This window comes from Nasonia vitripennis, chromosome 1 (assembly GCF_009193385.2).
Source record: "Nasonia vitripennis strain AsymCx chromosome 1, Nvit_psr_1.1, whole genome shotgun sequence".
NCBI lineage: Eukaryota > Metazoa > Arthropoda > Insecta > Hymenoptera > Pteromalidae > Nasonia > Nasonia vitripennis.
Genome location: NC_045757.1, coordinates 25,344,994 through 25,361,811, shown reverse-complemented (window position 1 = coordinate 25,361,811; position 16,818 = coordinate 25,344,994). Strand labels below are relative to the sequence as shown.

At 42.0% G+C, this 16,818-nt stretch overlaps 1 protein-coding gene across 2 annotated transcripts in view; it reads left to right on the top strand.

Annotated features, from left to right (window-relative positions):
• The first annotated feature begins 2,568 nt into the window (after positions 1-2,568).
• LOC100117683 (putative fatty acyl-CoA reductase CG5065) overlaps positions 2,569-16,818 on the top strand; it is a 35,352-nt gene continuing 21,102 nt past the window's right edge. The window contains exon 1 of one of the 2 annotated variants that reach the window (XM_016990064.3): positions 2,569-3,243. The gene's annotated coding sequence lies outside the window, so the exon portion shown is untranslated. Of the gene's footprint in view, positions 3,244-13,785; positions 14,085-16,818 lie in introns of those variants that run through there. The other variant, XM_016990062.3, reaches the window with a different exon arrangement.

Here is a 16,818-nt window from a genome sequence, read left to right as displayed (position 1 = left end):
TGTTTTTTAAGTTTTTAAAATTTTGTTTCATATAATTTATTCATTTGTATGTTCGATTCAAATAATAACTTTTGTCACTATTATCGTTAATAGATGAAAAAACATACGCTTTGTTTAAAATAAAAATTTATATTTTTCACGACTTTCACATATTTTAAGCAAGTTTATCTGCTTACAAGTGACTCAAGCAAACTATTATACCGATTTACACGAAATAATTCCATTCATAATTCTTAAAATTCACTTCAATCACTTCTACCATGAAACTGACCTCAATACAATGGCATCGCGCGAGAAAAACCATCCTTTCATATCATACAGAGCCCATATTCACAGAATCCAAAAGACAGACGCGTCACTCAACAACACCTGCAAGCATCAAAAGGACAGATCGCTCAAGAAGAAAAACAAGAAAAATACCGGCGGGTAAAAAAGAATTCCCCAGCTCCGAAAAAAAAAATAAATTTGAAAAATTGATCGTGGCGTTTTGCCATCTCCGTTAGCGGTACAGCCAACCGCAAAGACGCTCGCGGTGATTGTACACAGCCTCTCGTGATTCGCTTCTTTTTTTCTCCTCGCTTTTTCCTCTCCTACTCGAGCGCAACTGCGATCCATAATAGGTAAAAGACCTCTCGGAATAATTTGACGTTAATGTGTCAATTATTGGCTCGAGCGAGAAACTAAGCCTACTCTGCGCATTACAATATCGAAGCGAACGAATTGGCTGGCCTTGTTCCACACTTGTACCGGAAAAATCGATTAAATCTCTATTTTTCGAATCGTCGTTTTTAAGTGCGGTTACGCGCTAAGATGAATAATAACCTGTGTACAGACGCAAGTCGAACGTAAACCTGTAACAACAACAACAGCCGCTAATAACAGCAAATTCATCTCGGCGCACCTTATACTTTCGATGCCGACGACTTTACAAAAGGAGTCAGGTGCATTACGAGCTATCCGTCCGCCAAGGATTCGACCGTGAGAGAAGCGTCCTGTCATTATATTCCGACAAGTACTCGAATTAGTCATCCCCGACATCAATCTCGAGCTCATTATCCTATATGGCTACTTATTAACGATTCCCTCAAGACTAGAATTTCCAAAGTCCGTAGCGTAATATCGCGCGAGTCGCTCACATATGAAGCAATTGAAGCAAGTGCGATTCCAAGATTTTTTTCTCATCCCCTCTCGATTGTCGCTTTGCATGCACACAGCCATACAACTGTCGCAAGTTGACATTTCGATGTTAGTAGGTCGTTTAGATATGCGTAACGAACTTATATATTATATAGAGGATATAATATCTGCATGAAAATCCACGGCGCGCGCGAACTATATATGACTTATTGCGCTGCGTCGTTTGGTGAAAGGATAATTAAGAAACGCAAAGAGAGAAAAATACATGTGTTTACGCGTACGCGTAAGAGAGCCGCGCTGTACAATAATGAGCGAGTGCATCGAACGCGGCGATGAGCGACGCAATCGCTGACGGATTTGGAAACTGTGCGTGAAGGACGTTTTGAATTCCACAGTTGATGAGTTTCTGAATTATTATAGAGAATTTCCATTATACGAATGAGCGAGTGCGTATCTATTCTTTTGTTTGCGAATAAGTTGAGCGAATGTGAGATATAAAAGTGTCGAACCTATATAATACTAGCGTTGTCATGAATTCCGAGAGATCTCTCGATGTTTCCGTTGGATTGGCTCGATTTGAATTTCATCCCGTCGGATGTTATAAACATGACTTTGATTGTGTAGGGGCCGATGCTGGCAGAGTCGTCTGGCGAGTGTGTACCAGAGCGTCTCTTGACTACGAATGAATGCATAGGTATTTTATGCATTTTTAAAAAAGCATCGGGAATCTCCTTCTGAGCTACTGTATCTCCTCAAATTCCGGAGTTGATTACTCGTTCGACTGAGAAAGAAAGCGCGTAACGATCTATTCATCAGGGACATGTTTTCGAAATCTTATTTTACAGCGTTAACTGATTTAGAGGTAGGATCGAGTACACACGCATTCTCGTCGATGTTAAACAAAGCCAGGGGGTATACGATCCGAATGACAGCCAAACAGCGAGGCCCGGTGTGCCAAAAACGAATAAAGACAGTCGAAGGAGACAATCCGAATAACGATTGCGATCGTAGCTCCGATTTGAAATTCAAAAGCCACACACTGAGAAAGTCAGTCCCTACGTCGAGCTATCGAACCACCTCGACTCTCGACTCACACCCCTCCCCTATCCGCGATTTCAACTTTCAAGCTCCTCTCGCAACTGCTGTAGAAACGAAAGCTCGAGCTCTCTCTCTCTCGTGCAAGCTCGCGCGAGGCTCGTCTCGACGAAGATGCTCCGAGCCCGAAATAAAGCCCTGGCCGGCTCTCTCTCTCTCTCTCTCTCTCTCTCTCTCTCTCTCTCTCTCTCTTTCTCTCTTTCTCATACACAAACGCGCTCGCGCGCCGCACCGCCTAACCCTACAGCCAGCATCGCAGACGCGGAAGCATATATCAAAAGACCGGAGAGGAGAGGGCCGTCGGTTGACCGAGCGGACGTCGAGCGGCGCCAGTATCGCCGCAAGCTCTGGCAGATGCGCGCGCTCGGCAGACGTGCAAGCTCTCGTGTCGCAGGCAGGCAGCGCTGAGAGAGAGGGCCGCGCTCTGTCTCTCGTCCAGAGATCCGAGCCTCCTACACGCGGCAGTGGACGAGCAGAGTGCGGGCGCGTCGTCTTCGTCGCGGACTCCTGCCAGAGAAACAGACGGAGAGAGAGAGAGAGAGCCGGTATCTGCTGCGTTGCGGTGCGGGTGTGCGACGTCGCCGGGTGGGTGGCGGGTGGCGCTATAATAGGGGGTGGCTTCGAGAGGAGCGAGCGAGAGCGAGAGAGAGCTGCAGCAGCAGCGGCAGCGGCGGCGGCAGCACAGTGTGCCAGTTGGCCCAAGATGGCGGACGACTCGGCGGTGGCCGCTGCGGGCGAGCTGGCCCTAGCGAGGAGCAGCAGCAGCGACCAGCAGCCGAGCTTCCGCGAGCGTGAGGCAGAAGCAGCAGCAGCATCGAGCCAGTGCAGCGAGTGTTGAGCGCAGGCAGAGCGGCTACACAGTGCAGCGAGCTTGCGAGCGTGTTCCACATCAAGTTCAGATCGGCGAGGGAGAGAGCCAGCCGCCGGCGGCAGCAGCACGTTCGGGGCCTCCAGCAGCAGCAGCAGCAGCAGCTGGCTCCTCATCTCTCGCGGGAGCGGGAGCTCGAAAAGGTGAGCGAGCACACTCTCTCTTTCTCTACCACCCTCGTTGTTCGCATAGGCGTTTATGGGGCGAAACACAGAGAGAGAGAGAGAGAGAGAGAGAGAGAGAGAGAGAGAGAGAGAGAGAGAGAGAGAGAGCGAGAGAGAGAGAGCGAGAGAGAGAGAGCGAGAGAGAGAGAGAGAGAGAGAGAGACAGAGAGAGCTTTGGGAGTGCGCGCGTGCACGCGCTCGATAGGCAGCCGCGCCTAACGCTCTCTCTCTCCCTCTCTTCCTCTGCTACCCTCTCGCGAGGCGCTTCCGTCCTCGGCGAGGCCGAGCTTTTTCAGCGAGCGCGTGAGCTCGATTTCGGGGGAGGCGCCCTCCACGTTGCCGCGACTGCCGCAACGGCTCGGAAAAAGTAGGTGTCGAGCTTTCGCTGACGGCTCTACTGCGAGCAGAGCTTCTCGCGGAACACCCGCGAAAGCGTGTACCGACGAGAGATTTGCTCCGGACAGAGACCATGAAAGCTCTCTCGGCTCGCTCGGGATTTTTTCTCCCATTTTCCGCGCTTGAATCCCTTCTAATGCTGGGGGTCTCTCTTGGCCTCTCCGCGCCAAGAGAGCAGATCTCGCAGAGGGACCAAGGAGCAGGAGGCTGCAGCGCCGAGGGAGAAAGACAGAGAGAGAGAATACAAAGTCGCCTCGCTGTTGTCTGCTAGAGCTCGTGCGCAAGCTCCGTCTCGCTACGCGCATCCCCTACTACTTATACTCTGCTGCACACTGCCGCTGCTCTCGCGACTGTCCTTCGCAAGCTCGCGGTGTTCTTTTCCGAGTACCGCCGCGACTATCTCTCTTTCTCTCTCTGGCATTTTGTCGAGAGCTCGTAGCGAGTCTCTCGTGACTGGGTTTGCTTGAATTTCTCTCGCCGCCACCACCCCCCGAAAGCTCTCTCGTTCGCGCAACCTCCTTCTCGCTCGCGGTACACGCACACTCGCCGCTGTACTTTTTGCGTTATTATTTTTCTAATCGATTAAGCGTTTGCTCGAGAGAGTGGAAGGGAGTGAAAGAGAGAGAGAGAGAGAGAGAGAGAGAGAGAGAGAGAGAGGGACTTTGTGTGCAGCTCCGCTCCGATTTTATTTTTCTCGCGGTTCCTACTGGGACCAGGCTGAGCTTTTTTCCATTTCGCAGTTTTTCTTGGTCAGCGAGGCGTGGGTGCGCTCGCTGATGTTTTGGCGCTGCGAATTGCCGGGTTCCATTAGTTGGCTGCCGTTTTGAATCCTACATACACCCTCCTCTTCGTTTAACGCATTGTTGATTTATTTTAACGAAAGCTCGCCTTTGTCGCGAGCGATTTTTTTTGCGACCCGGCTTGTCTCAAAGTCCTTTTTAAATCGTTGTTGAGCTGATCTTTGAAGCGGCTTTGCGGTGCGATAACGAGGGCCATTGCTTGAGGATAATGATGGTAAGCCGGTCCGAAAATTCAAACGTTACTCGTATAGTAATATAGTATGTACCAGTGCTTTTGCTGCGCTTCTGTGGAGAACAGGAGCTATCGCTGCAATCCTCACCGAGCATTGTTACTCGATGAACCTTTGTTACTACAGTCGAAAATTTTTTCATAGCGCGTGGATAAAAATGCACGTTCAGAGCTTTTTTTAATGCGATTCCCGCGTACTCTGGTTTATTGTAAGCGATTATTTTTACTACGAATTGAAAATCCATATCATAACTGGGAAACCAATGCTATCGGAAAATCAGCATCCGCAGCTCGCGCTGCACGTGTATCCGTATTTAGTACAGCATGTCACGTAGAAACTTGATTTAAGAATAACGATCGGCAGCGAATCCTCGCACACTCTCATCTCAGGAATACACTTTTCGAAAAATCTCATCATCTAAACGAAGAAGGCTATCTCGATCATTGCTGCGCACACGCAATCAAAAGAAAAGCTCGTCAACGGCGTCGCAAGCTCGCAAAAAAAGGATGAATATTTTAAGCTCGCGCTGTGTAGTAAAAAGACACACGAGACCAAAAGCTCGTACTCGAACGCGGAAGAGGAGAAGAACCGGAGAGAAAGGGAGAAGAGAAGCTATGTCTCGTGTCGGTCGTGCGATAATCTCGTTAAGTCATCGATATTCAGCGCCGAGTTGCGCGCGCGCAAGAGAGCGAAAGAGAGAGAGAGGCATACATGTGCGTGGGTGTCGTGTCTTTATCTACCGATCTCGAGAAAGCAGTGTGCAGCCTAGCTTTTTTTGCCGCCGCTACTTTTATCTCGAGCTTTTTTCTTATGCACCCACTGCATACACTTTGCGCGGAGTTTCGAACGTAATTTTCATGATGGAAAATCGCTGGTTGCAGTTTCCTTCGATAATAACTATGAAGAATACGAATGCTTATTTTTTTTTTTTTTTTGCCGAATACACATCGATCCTTCTTATTATTCTCGAACGAATCTTCTCGAGAATGTACGACGACAATCATGATTTATTTATTATTTTTCTATAAGAATGAGTAATAGGGGTACAAAAGAATGTGATTTCGCATAGGCATTGGCATGCTGCCCTGCGATGCGCTACTATAATTTTCCGATACTTTCAATTCGTGCATAAACTTCAAAACAAAAACTCTTCATTTCGAAATTCTGAGCTTAAGCGTATTTTAATGTCTGATGCGCGGCACAACCTTTTCGAAACAGCGCTACTTCTTGTTTCGCTGACGTTTTTCTCTCTCCCTCTCTCTTATATCTCGGCTAACACGGGCTACAAATTTGCTTCCCCGCTTACGAGAACGTCTGAGCTTTAAGAGTGCTACAAATCAAACTATTTGTGTTATATTTGGCAACGCGTATAGGTATTCCGTTATTACCTCGAGAGTCCCGTTGTAGCGGCGTTTCGGAACGTGGTGAGAAATGAAAAACGAACATTAAGTGATATTGGTATACTTTGAGAAAAAATGTTAGCAAAAACTAACATAAACTTGATTTCAATAGCATACAGTAAATCGAGAGCAGTTTTGGGCTTGCCTTTCTTTCGCAGATGAAACTCCGGGGTTCCGGACAGTGAAGATAGGTGGCGTACTGTTTCCCTTATCTTGATCAGCCCCAGTGAATTATACCTATAGTGGTGGGTCATCTGTGCCGAAACTGCCTTGTATTTCGTAAATGCTTGTGGGCCGCTTTTACTAGGGCTGCAGCTTGAGTATTATTGGACAGACTATTCCTGCAGTACACTGTCCTGGTGGTAGTCAAACTTTTAATCAATTTACAAGATATACTGACACGACGCAGGACCGAAAGTTTTCGCGCGCCGCGGGATTATATACGTGTACTTCTTAGCACTTTTTTTCTCCTCGCTCCACTTATCTTCCTCATATATTTTGTCTCTCTTATTCGCGCCGCTCGCTCTATCTATACAACGTCCAAGCGGCGGCGGCGTCTCAGTGACTTTATTGCTCATTCGCTCGTATCTTCGTCTTTTCACGGATGGACTGTGTCTGTGAGGTGTGTGTACATAGTAGACTCGTCTAGATTGACTCGTGTCTGGATACACATATATAGAGCAGTGTGTCTGAGTCATCAAGGATTAACGTATACCCTGTTGTGTGCTTTATATCCATTACTTATCTCTAGCGGCTTCTCGTTTTATCCAGTCTCCGGATCGCTGTATAATTGTTTCCTCATTTTTTTCCACGCTACTGCGGATGAAATATTATCTGCTTAATAGAGATCAGATGCGGATTTATGCTAATTGATCTGGATGAAATAATTAAATGAATCTCTATTTTTCGTTAAGTGTATTCGTTGAATAAACTACGAATTCAAAAGAGTATACACCAGTAGAGAACTGACCCAATCAGTCAAATACACCCGGAGAATGAAGTCGATTACCCGGGAACGCGTTTTTCGCCGATTTCCTATTCAACTTTACAGCGAATCCAGTTCTACTTAGTCGATTCTTTCCCTTTTTCTCGCAGTTCGAGCAGCGACGAGAGGGCGGCGACGGCAGCCCCTTTAATTTATTTTCGCTCATTCACAGAGCCTACTCTGTTCCTTCGCATTTAAAACGTGATGATCATCTATTCACGACTTTGGCTTTGCACTTGCGCCGCGCCAACTTTTTGCCTTTGCCCCAAGCCAAATTCCTCACTCGGTGTTCTGACATGTGTGTTTCTGCCTCTCTATATGAATTCTCTTTATGCGCTATACGAAGAGTGGAAATTAATTCTGTGTAATTAGATGTTTCGAGCTTTAATTAATTACGCGTATGCATTTTTTATTTTTGCATAGACGAAGCATCGCTGTGAATGTATAATTTTTAAGGATTTGTTTAGTTGCTTGGTCTGAGTTTATTATTATTATTTTCATGCATATACATTTTTATCACTTACATCTGTATGAAAAGTACTAATGTACAGATAATTTCTGCTAAATAAACACTTTATACAATCAATGTTAATGTTACCATGATACTAGTTGATGCGAATTAATAAAAAATTTATATATTTGTTACCATCGGTATCACTGGTTTGACTAGTGGTAATAAAAGATAAAGAAATCTATATTAAAATAGATTCAAGAAGGAAGTCTTATAAAGCTTACTTTTGGCGAAAATTACCTTATACATATCAAGGTGCTGTTATATCTCGTTAGATAATAAGACGATCAGAACCATTTGCTCACTCGTGTTTGATATTCAGAAGCTATAATGAAATAAAATTTAAAGTTTTTGTGCCTAATGCACTGCGAAAAATCATTGCCAAATACACGATATAATAAGTAGAATTGAATCAGAAGTTTTGATGATGATAAGTCTGCTGAGTTATTTGCGCTCGGATTAGTTATAGGTCCTGCAACTATTGGCGTTTCCATTTCAAGATCTATCTAGACCGGTGCAATAGAACTCGTACAACAGTCCAATTCACTAGCACTGAAACTTGATCTACAAGCAAGTCCAATGCACTTTCAGAGCGGTCGAGACACCTCGGAGAACAAGTCAATATTGACGCTTTCTCTATATAGTGACATATTCAGTTCAGATGCCCGAACGAAATAATTGTTTTGTGCCTCTGTGTCATCCGCTCCGCAAATAATGTGAACTGGAGATGTATTAAAAATACATCCCAACATGCGGAAATAAAGATTTTTGAATCCAGTATATTTTCAATAAATATACTGAAACATTTTTTAAACTGACGTTAATTCCTATAATCTGCGCAAAACAGAGACAATGCAAAAACTTTTTGAAATACAACCACAATTCTATTCGCCGTTAAACTATATCATTCAAGTCAGTTGCATTGTCGGGTACTACAATCTTCCGAACGGAAGAGCCCCGGGAGGGTGGCATTTCTGCCAGGGCAGTTGGGTGAACCCTGAGATTTCGGTAGCCTCGGTATACCCCCCACGAGAGGAAGGGGGAAGGATCAGTAATGTTCCGAGCTGTAACTAGTCCAGTGATTGAAGGACCATCCGGTTGGCGAAGATCAAAACTAGTATACCCAGGCCCTTGTAAGCTAGTCGGGCTCTAACTAGCTGCTTGGGACTCTAGCCCTGGGAACGCTCCGGCGTAATGTATGGTTGGCCAATGCCAGAACGAGTGGGACGTTTAGAACGTGGTAGCTTGCTTAGTACACTCCGGTGGAAATGTTTGTGAACTCTCTACTGGGGAGGATAAAATCAGTACCACGGGGTCGGAGAGCCGCAAGATAGAAATCCTGTCCCGACAGGGTAAAGGACTCGTGGTGGCGGTGGTTAGCCCGCATGCTGGGCAGAAAGTTTATATTTCGATGTGTGAGTTGCAGTGCACAACTCAGTGTGGGGAAGCTCAATGCATAGCCCGCACGTTAAACAACTGGATAATTAATGTCGGGTACTACAGTAAAAATATATCACAATAACGCTTAAATCTTCGCTTACATAACCGAGCCTGTTGACCCAATTTTCGTAATAATAAAAAATTACTCCCTTTTGTAACGTGCATGCAATTAAAAGCAACCGACGAGCATCAGCTCGCCATATTATTGCAAGCGAACTGGAGCGAACCTTTTGCCTCGAGCACAAGGCTTGTTAAATCGCACGAACAAGGTTTTTTTTCAGAATCCAAGTATATCGAAATCCGACAGTCCCCAATAAACCGGGGGAATCCCGAAATCACGTCGTCGCCGATAAAAGCACGTGAGCAGCGCACACTGCTCCATCTGGCGCGCGATCGATAACGACATTTCGCTCGCTCGTAAAATAATACCGGAAGAGAGTTGCGCGCATAAATAGCGCGCAGAGACACCCGCAAAGAGGCCCTTTCGATAAAATAAGGCCTTTTATCTTTTCAACGAACGAGAAAATCGAGAGATGATCTCATGCTTGATGGTCTGCGCACACGTTTTCGCGTCAAAGCTTTTTGGCTATATATAATATAAATATAGAAATGTCGTGTGGCATACAATGGTCTATACATAGTCACGTGCGTATACGAGCTTTTATACACGATTGAATTGGAGGACTCGTTATTTATGAGATGGTATTAGCTAAATTTGGACTTATACGTAGGCTATGGATTAACTTGGTTTCTTGGTTACAGAAGCGCGGGGCCTCTAAAGTTTGAACGGCCGAAATTTCAATAATTATGAATGAGAATTGATAAGCTCTTAAATTCAGTCCAATAACTATGGACATATATATATATATATATATATATATATATATATATATATATATATATATGTATACAGCTAGCGTAGTTCGAGTTCAATGCGAACTTTATTCGCATTTCGAATAGCCGATTCGTTTGCAAGCGAGATCAATACGGTCGTCATCAAATTCCACATACAATGTGTGTAACATATAATATTGATTTCTATTTTAAATCAGATTCAGCTAAACTAGCTTTAGTGTAAACGCACAGCACATTTTTGAAAAAAAAAAATCTTGAGAGGTACATAAAAATCGGTGCACATTATATCTATATATCCAGACCGCGATAATCCCGTAAAGCACGTAGTCTGTCGCGCGAGATCGATGCGGCTCTCGGCGTGTGTACATTCGCGAGAAAAAGAAGAATATGAGCAGTAGCGCAGTAGGTACGCGAGCTGCAAGTGCAGCACACAACAAGCCGGCGAAAAGAGGCAGTAGAAACGAGAAGCATATGTGCACACACGGGTTTCGAGAAGTGTTGTGCTGTAGAGTGTATGGTATATATTTTCTTTCGAGCAGTGGGAGCGTGTAGAACATTTTTATTCGAAATTTCTTTTAGGAAAAGTTAATTATTCAGTTTTATATTGAATTAATAATGAAATTATTGTTGCGCGTAACGATGGAAGTGCAAACAGTTTATAGTAGCAATATTCCATTTTATACATTCCATCGACAAAATCGGAGCATGTTCCTCTTGTTCAATCACGATTCACGAAGCAGTTCTATTTATATTCAGTGGGCAGTATTCATTCGTTGACTAGCTTACACTACCCCTAATACGGCATCAATGAGCGAAAATTACAATCTGCCTGGATTCTCTCCCCCCTCTCTCTCTCTCTCTCTCTCTCTCTCTCTCTCTCATCGAATACTTCACACAGACGTGTGAACAGTAGCAAACATGCCATTGTGGCATTAGCACCAAAATTCATATAGCTTGCTTTTTACGCTCGTATACCCAAAATATCCTAATGAACGAAGCAGAATATATATATATATATATATATATATATATATATATATATATATATATATATTCTTATCAATGCCTAAATGCGATGATTGAAAGAAAAAAACACACAAGAGTGAGCCATTACACATTAATTTGCAATAAAAAGAAGAGACGAGTAAATAAAACATTTAATAAGCCCGGTTTACAACAGAGCAACGCGTGCGAGTCGTTGAAAAAATTTATGAATGCAGCCGCATAGTAGCTATAAAAGCCGAGAGTAGACGAGCAGAACACAGCGTGAAAAATGTGTCGCGAGAAGGAAAGGAGCACCGCGGCAGAAATAACGACGAGAGAAAAGCAGTCTCGAGCGAGTGGGGGATATGAAAATTTTAAAAGGTGAAAATGGAGAAAACAGCGGTAGTCCGGCGCACAAAAAAAGCTCCTGATATATGCGAGGAGAAAGAAAATGACGAGCTTTTGTCTCACCTCATCCAGCGAGATCAATCGACCGAGAGCTTCTCCGCACATTTTTGGGCGCAGGCGAGTCCCTTCATTTTTTTCCCGTCGAGCCTCTATATTCTTCGCCAGCTAGTTCATTAAATACTTTCTTCATTCGGGTTTCCCTTACTTTGGGCGAGAGTAGACCTTCGGAAGTTTGGCAAAAAGGAGGAATAAGCTTATATCTCATTTTAAAGCGGTTTCGTCTTCGTTGATTAACCGTTTCGAAGAAGCAGTAGCTGCAGCTACGAGTTTGCGGCTTGTGATGTGATTACAGGTAGTAATGCTTCGTTGTGAATAAGTTTGAAAGTTTGCGTTTACACTTGTAATAACAGAGTTCGTGAGAACTACGGAGCATAAGCTCGAGGGTGCCGAATCGATTAGTGATCGTCATTTGGTTCGGCACGAGTTAGAGCTTCAGCTAATAAAGTTGAAATTGTTTGCGTGGAATCAAATATGGTCTTGGTTTAATGAAAAAATCGATTTAATTACACACTAGCTTGATTTTAAGTTGGTCGAAGGTTTCAGAACGTTGAATATTTTATCGCACAGTACACACTGCAGGAGAATACAGTATACAACTACTATTTCTTATACTTATTGAAATTGTCGCAAATTGCGTCGACATGTTAAGGTATTAATTTTAAAGTCAGACGAAACTAACAAAAATTTTTGATTTTCTATTCGCTTCTCAGAAATAAAAAGGAGCCTTTTCAACTGTGACGGAAAGCCTTATAGAACTAAGGCTAAAAGTCTAAATAAATAAAGTACGAGTTAATATTATTGTAAGTAGTAAATAAATAAAGTACGAGTTAATATTATTGTCAATTTTAAATATTAAAGGAGACAGTCAATTAAAGGGAAAATAGAAATGCATTTTTAAGGTAGAATATTAATAATAGAAAACTTCGTATACGCAGCAGCATAATAATGCGATTTAAATATTCAGTGTTAAAATCACATGATCAACAGTGACGTTAGTTGATATTAACAACACCGGACTTTCCTACGGCCGATCAATCGCAAATGAGTTCAAATAATAAATATTAATACCACGAAAAATTTACGAGCAACCTACAATTTTTTAGTGAAGTTAAACAATGGCTCAACGTCTTTCAAAGGAATGACGTAATCTTTGTCAGTTGACCGCAAGAAATTTTTAAATTATTAGTGAAAAAATTTTCACACTTACACGCGACACGCGCGATTTATAAAATACATTGGAAATTGACGTCAGGTCAAAAAAGGAAAGCAAAAAAATCACAGCTCAAGATCGAATCCACGAAAAAGGAACAAAAGTCGCAGGATATTCGACAAATTCGCTCGAAGCTTCCAATGTACGCGCGTGAAAGTGCAAAATCGTCGATCGCAAAGTGCGCAGTACATGCGTGCACAGAGTATCTGCTTCTTTCGCTTTTCACCTCCGACGTTTTCGCTCGGCTACCCCTGCGCTGCGATTTTCTCTTCGCTGCGGTATTTCCCGAGACGCCGTTCGCATAAGCCCTTGTACGGGTTTTGCCCAGGATGAGCGTATCGCCAAACAGCACACACGCGGTACTTCTTATATTGGATTTCTCGAGGCTCTCTTTTGCGACGTTTTCTTCTCGGCGCACGATATTTTCACTTAATTTCCTACCTCGTATTACAGAGTTGTTTATTAACTTAATGAGAAATGTATCACTCGTGCTTGTATGGAAGAAATAATTATTGAGTGCGTTGTGTAAAGAAAAGATGTAAAATTATTAGTAATTTCCCTACTCTATTCTTATGTCTGCTCGTAAATATGGATATAATATATAGCTATACCACTTTTTTAAAAATAAATCATTATTTCTCAACAATGAACACTCAAAACTTCAGCGACCTAAAATATGCTGCTCTAAGAATTTCTCGAGCAGAAGTATTTTTTTATGTTAATTTTTATTGTGAAATGACAAAAAAATTGGAAGTACTTTCTCCACACGTAGATTTGCCTATACGTAAAAAATTACGAAAACTCCTGTTATTAACATATGAAAATGCGCGAAAAATAAATTCGTTTCAAGTGACAAGTCCTGAAGGACCTTAGCGTATAAAACGCAAACAAAAGATTATAAAAAATTATTGACTCCTCGCATTGTTCAAAACAACAAGGAAAAACAACCACGAATCATTAGTTTTTTCTCAATGTTTTTCCACATTGCAATCATTTTGCCCAAGCTATTAATTTCACAAAAACCCTCGATCAAGAAAGAAAACTAAGCGACAACCAATCGTCCATCAATTCAAAGACAACTCGCGAATCTCCAGAAACATCTCCGTCCGCACATTGTACGTACCTCAGACGTCGCAGCTCCGATTTTCATTTCCGCTCTCACCATCTCCCTCGCATATACCGATACGTACACACACACACACACAACCTCTTTCTCTCGCACACGCGTCTCGAAGGTGCAGCTCGCGGTGGTGGGGCCGCGGTAGCGACGGTGGCGGCGCATCCCATTAGTCCGCTATAAGGGATATCGCGTCGGACCCAAGACTTCAGTACCGTCTTGTGGCGCTTTCGAGACGCGCGATCGTATATACACACCTCGACTTGCAGTTTCTCTGTCGCGAATACAGTTTGCACGTTTTGAACGACGGCACAGATTACACACGCTGTTGTCTGGAGTTTTTGGTTTTGATTTGAATATTGTGAGACTCGAGCTGGTGTGCAGTTTTCCTGGGACCTTCGATCGAGATGATGAACGCCGATCGGTTAGTTTCATTTTTTATTATACTTTGGGGCGAAAGTTCGATATGGTTCGATCGAAACTGATCTTCTTTTTTTTATATTAATACAGATCGGTAGGAGTGTTCAGCTTTCAATCGTTTATTGCAATGATAGAGAGACACGCACGGCTTTACGTGTAGATTGATGACGTTATATTATACCGCTGCAACTAGCGAACAATGACATCATGTAACTTTATTGAGCTACGCTCGATGACTCGATATGTGTCGGTTAATTTCAAGTGCAGGAGTATCCATGCAGGTATTTTCTTCGCGATGGCGTAGACTATTATTATCTCGGGAACACGTAAGCGCGCTAAAAGTCAAAAAATGTTCGCGATAAGGTTCAAATGTTCATCATCCTTTGAAATTCGTTCGAATGTCTAGCTGTCAACGCGAGACATCCATGATTCTAAGAGATACACTCGAGAAGGATTATTTTTGGATTCTCGCAGAGCATGTAAACTTATCAAAATTTAAACAAAGTTCTTGACGCAGGTCGTGATAAACAAATATCGCCACATATTGCCTTTGCAATCTTCTAAGTGACGACTATAGCAATCTAGTCACTTTGCACAAATTTTCGCATCGAACTAGGTATTTCTCGCAAATCGCTGATAACGTTTTCCACTATTTTTATCATTGAGTCGATAAGTCAATTTTTACAGACGTTCGTTGCACAAGAAAGAAAAAGACGAAGCACCAAGGCACGATCGAGACTCAATATCAAGATAAACATTCTATTAGGCAAAAACGAGCTGTACGCTTATAAATCCAAAATCGCGTGACTTACCAAAGTCTGTCTGGCGAATTTATCATGCCTCGAAAAATGGGCTATTTAGCGCACCAGAGCCAGAGCGCGCGCAGGTATCTATATATATATATATATATATATATATATATATATATATATATATATATATATATATATAAGCTTCTTCTCTCGTCGAGCTTGGCCGTGCCTTGTCTCGCTATCTCATCTTTCTCTTTCGCTCTCTGTGCCATGGCACTGAACTCGAGCACACCGTTACGTTCTCGCGCCTATAACACGCCTCTCTATACGTTCTTACACGAGCCGAAAAATCATCGGACGTATATGCTTTGAAATATGTCTGCGGGATTAATTTACTCGTTATTATAACGGGGCTGTGCAGAGTGAAATATATTTATTGATTTAAATAGTCTTCTATATAGTAGCATTTATTCACTGAGAAAACTAGATATTAAAATTTACCACATATGCAGGAAAAATTATTATATTATATAGTAACGGACGGTTATACTTGCTTTGTATTCAATTTTACTATCTCAGATAGTAATTTCTATACTGAAATTGAATTTTTTTAAATTTAATTTGTTTTTTGCTGGCCAATTTTACGCGCTTATTCGAATATGATTATTATTATTATTATTATTGATACTTAATGTTGTTAAGTGAAAGAAATAAACGAAAGAAAGAAATTTTTCTGCGGCGACGGGAATTTAACCTGGGCCTCTGGAATGTGAGTCGAGCGCGCTGACCACTTACCCAAACAGTACTGTTATGTACTAAATTTTAAATCTGATATATTAATCACATTTACTCGTGAGTTAATATTAATAATAAATTGACCAAAATTAATAAATAATAGCAGCGAATGATATTTTATCACTTAATAGTACCAGATAAACAAAAAATTATAGATTTTGGTCTCTGATTACTGCATAAATCAACTTTATAACCTCAAATTCTGTGACACGGAGAAATTCTTAAAATAATTTTTACTATGAATATAGTAAAAATCGTCATGGAGCGAGCATGACCTGCCGTTACTATCTAATGTAGTAATTTTTCCTACATATGTAGTAAATTTTAATATATATTTCTCTTAGTGTTAAATCAGATTAACGAAGCCAATCATTGTGTTAGAGTTCGTACATTTTTTACTGATAAGGTGAACGCCCGTTTTATTATGACTAAGTGCTAGTCTACGAAACTAACATTTTTATGCGATAAGGAGATTCCCTTCTGAGACACTCTGATGTCACCACGAGTGAGAATATAAAATTCAACTAGATGGCTAAATTTGATATTAGATCATTCCATAATCTTGAAATCTTGATTTGGGTCAACAGAGCAAAAGAAACCACGCCAATTTATGCGGAAATTTCTTAATTTCTACGTGTGTCTATTACGACTCCACAATAACCGAATTTCTTAATCGCCCAACTTTTTTAAATTCAGCACGAGTTCACCCTCGTGTACTTTATACACAAAAGCGTGCAGCCAATTGACCAGAAACAAGTCTATACTGGATCTACTGGTCAACTCGTAACTGAAGTTCCTGTGCTTGCATTTATAACGTTAGTTTCTTATCGCATTATTTTTTCATTCTTCCAGTTTGCCTTTGCGTGGGTTCCAAAGTGTGATTCTTTTATACGATGGATTAAGAGATATTATAATTCAACTGATACTTTGATTTCAAAAGATTTCCATTTTGTAATAATAGCTCTCAAATTAGTACTATAGAGTAGATGGTGAAACGTATAAAAATAGCTCTGACGAAGCAGAAAATGATCAAAAAGAAAGTCGAGTAGTTTTCGAAATCGAGATGACTTTTTATACCGTGGAATAATAACTTGTATTGCTCGTATAAAATCGTACGTCTGGAAAGGTATATAGAATTCCTATAATTACAAAACTTTCTATTTAGAATCGTGTTATTGGCACTTTTCCTAT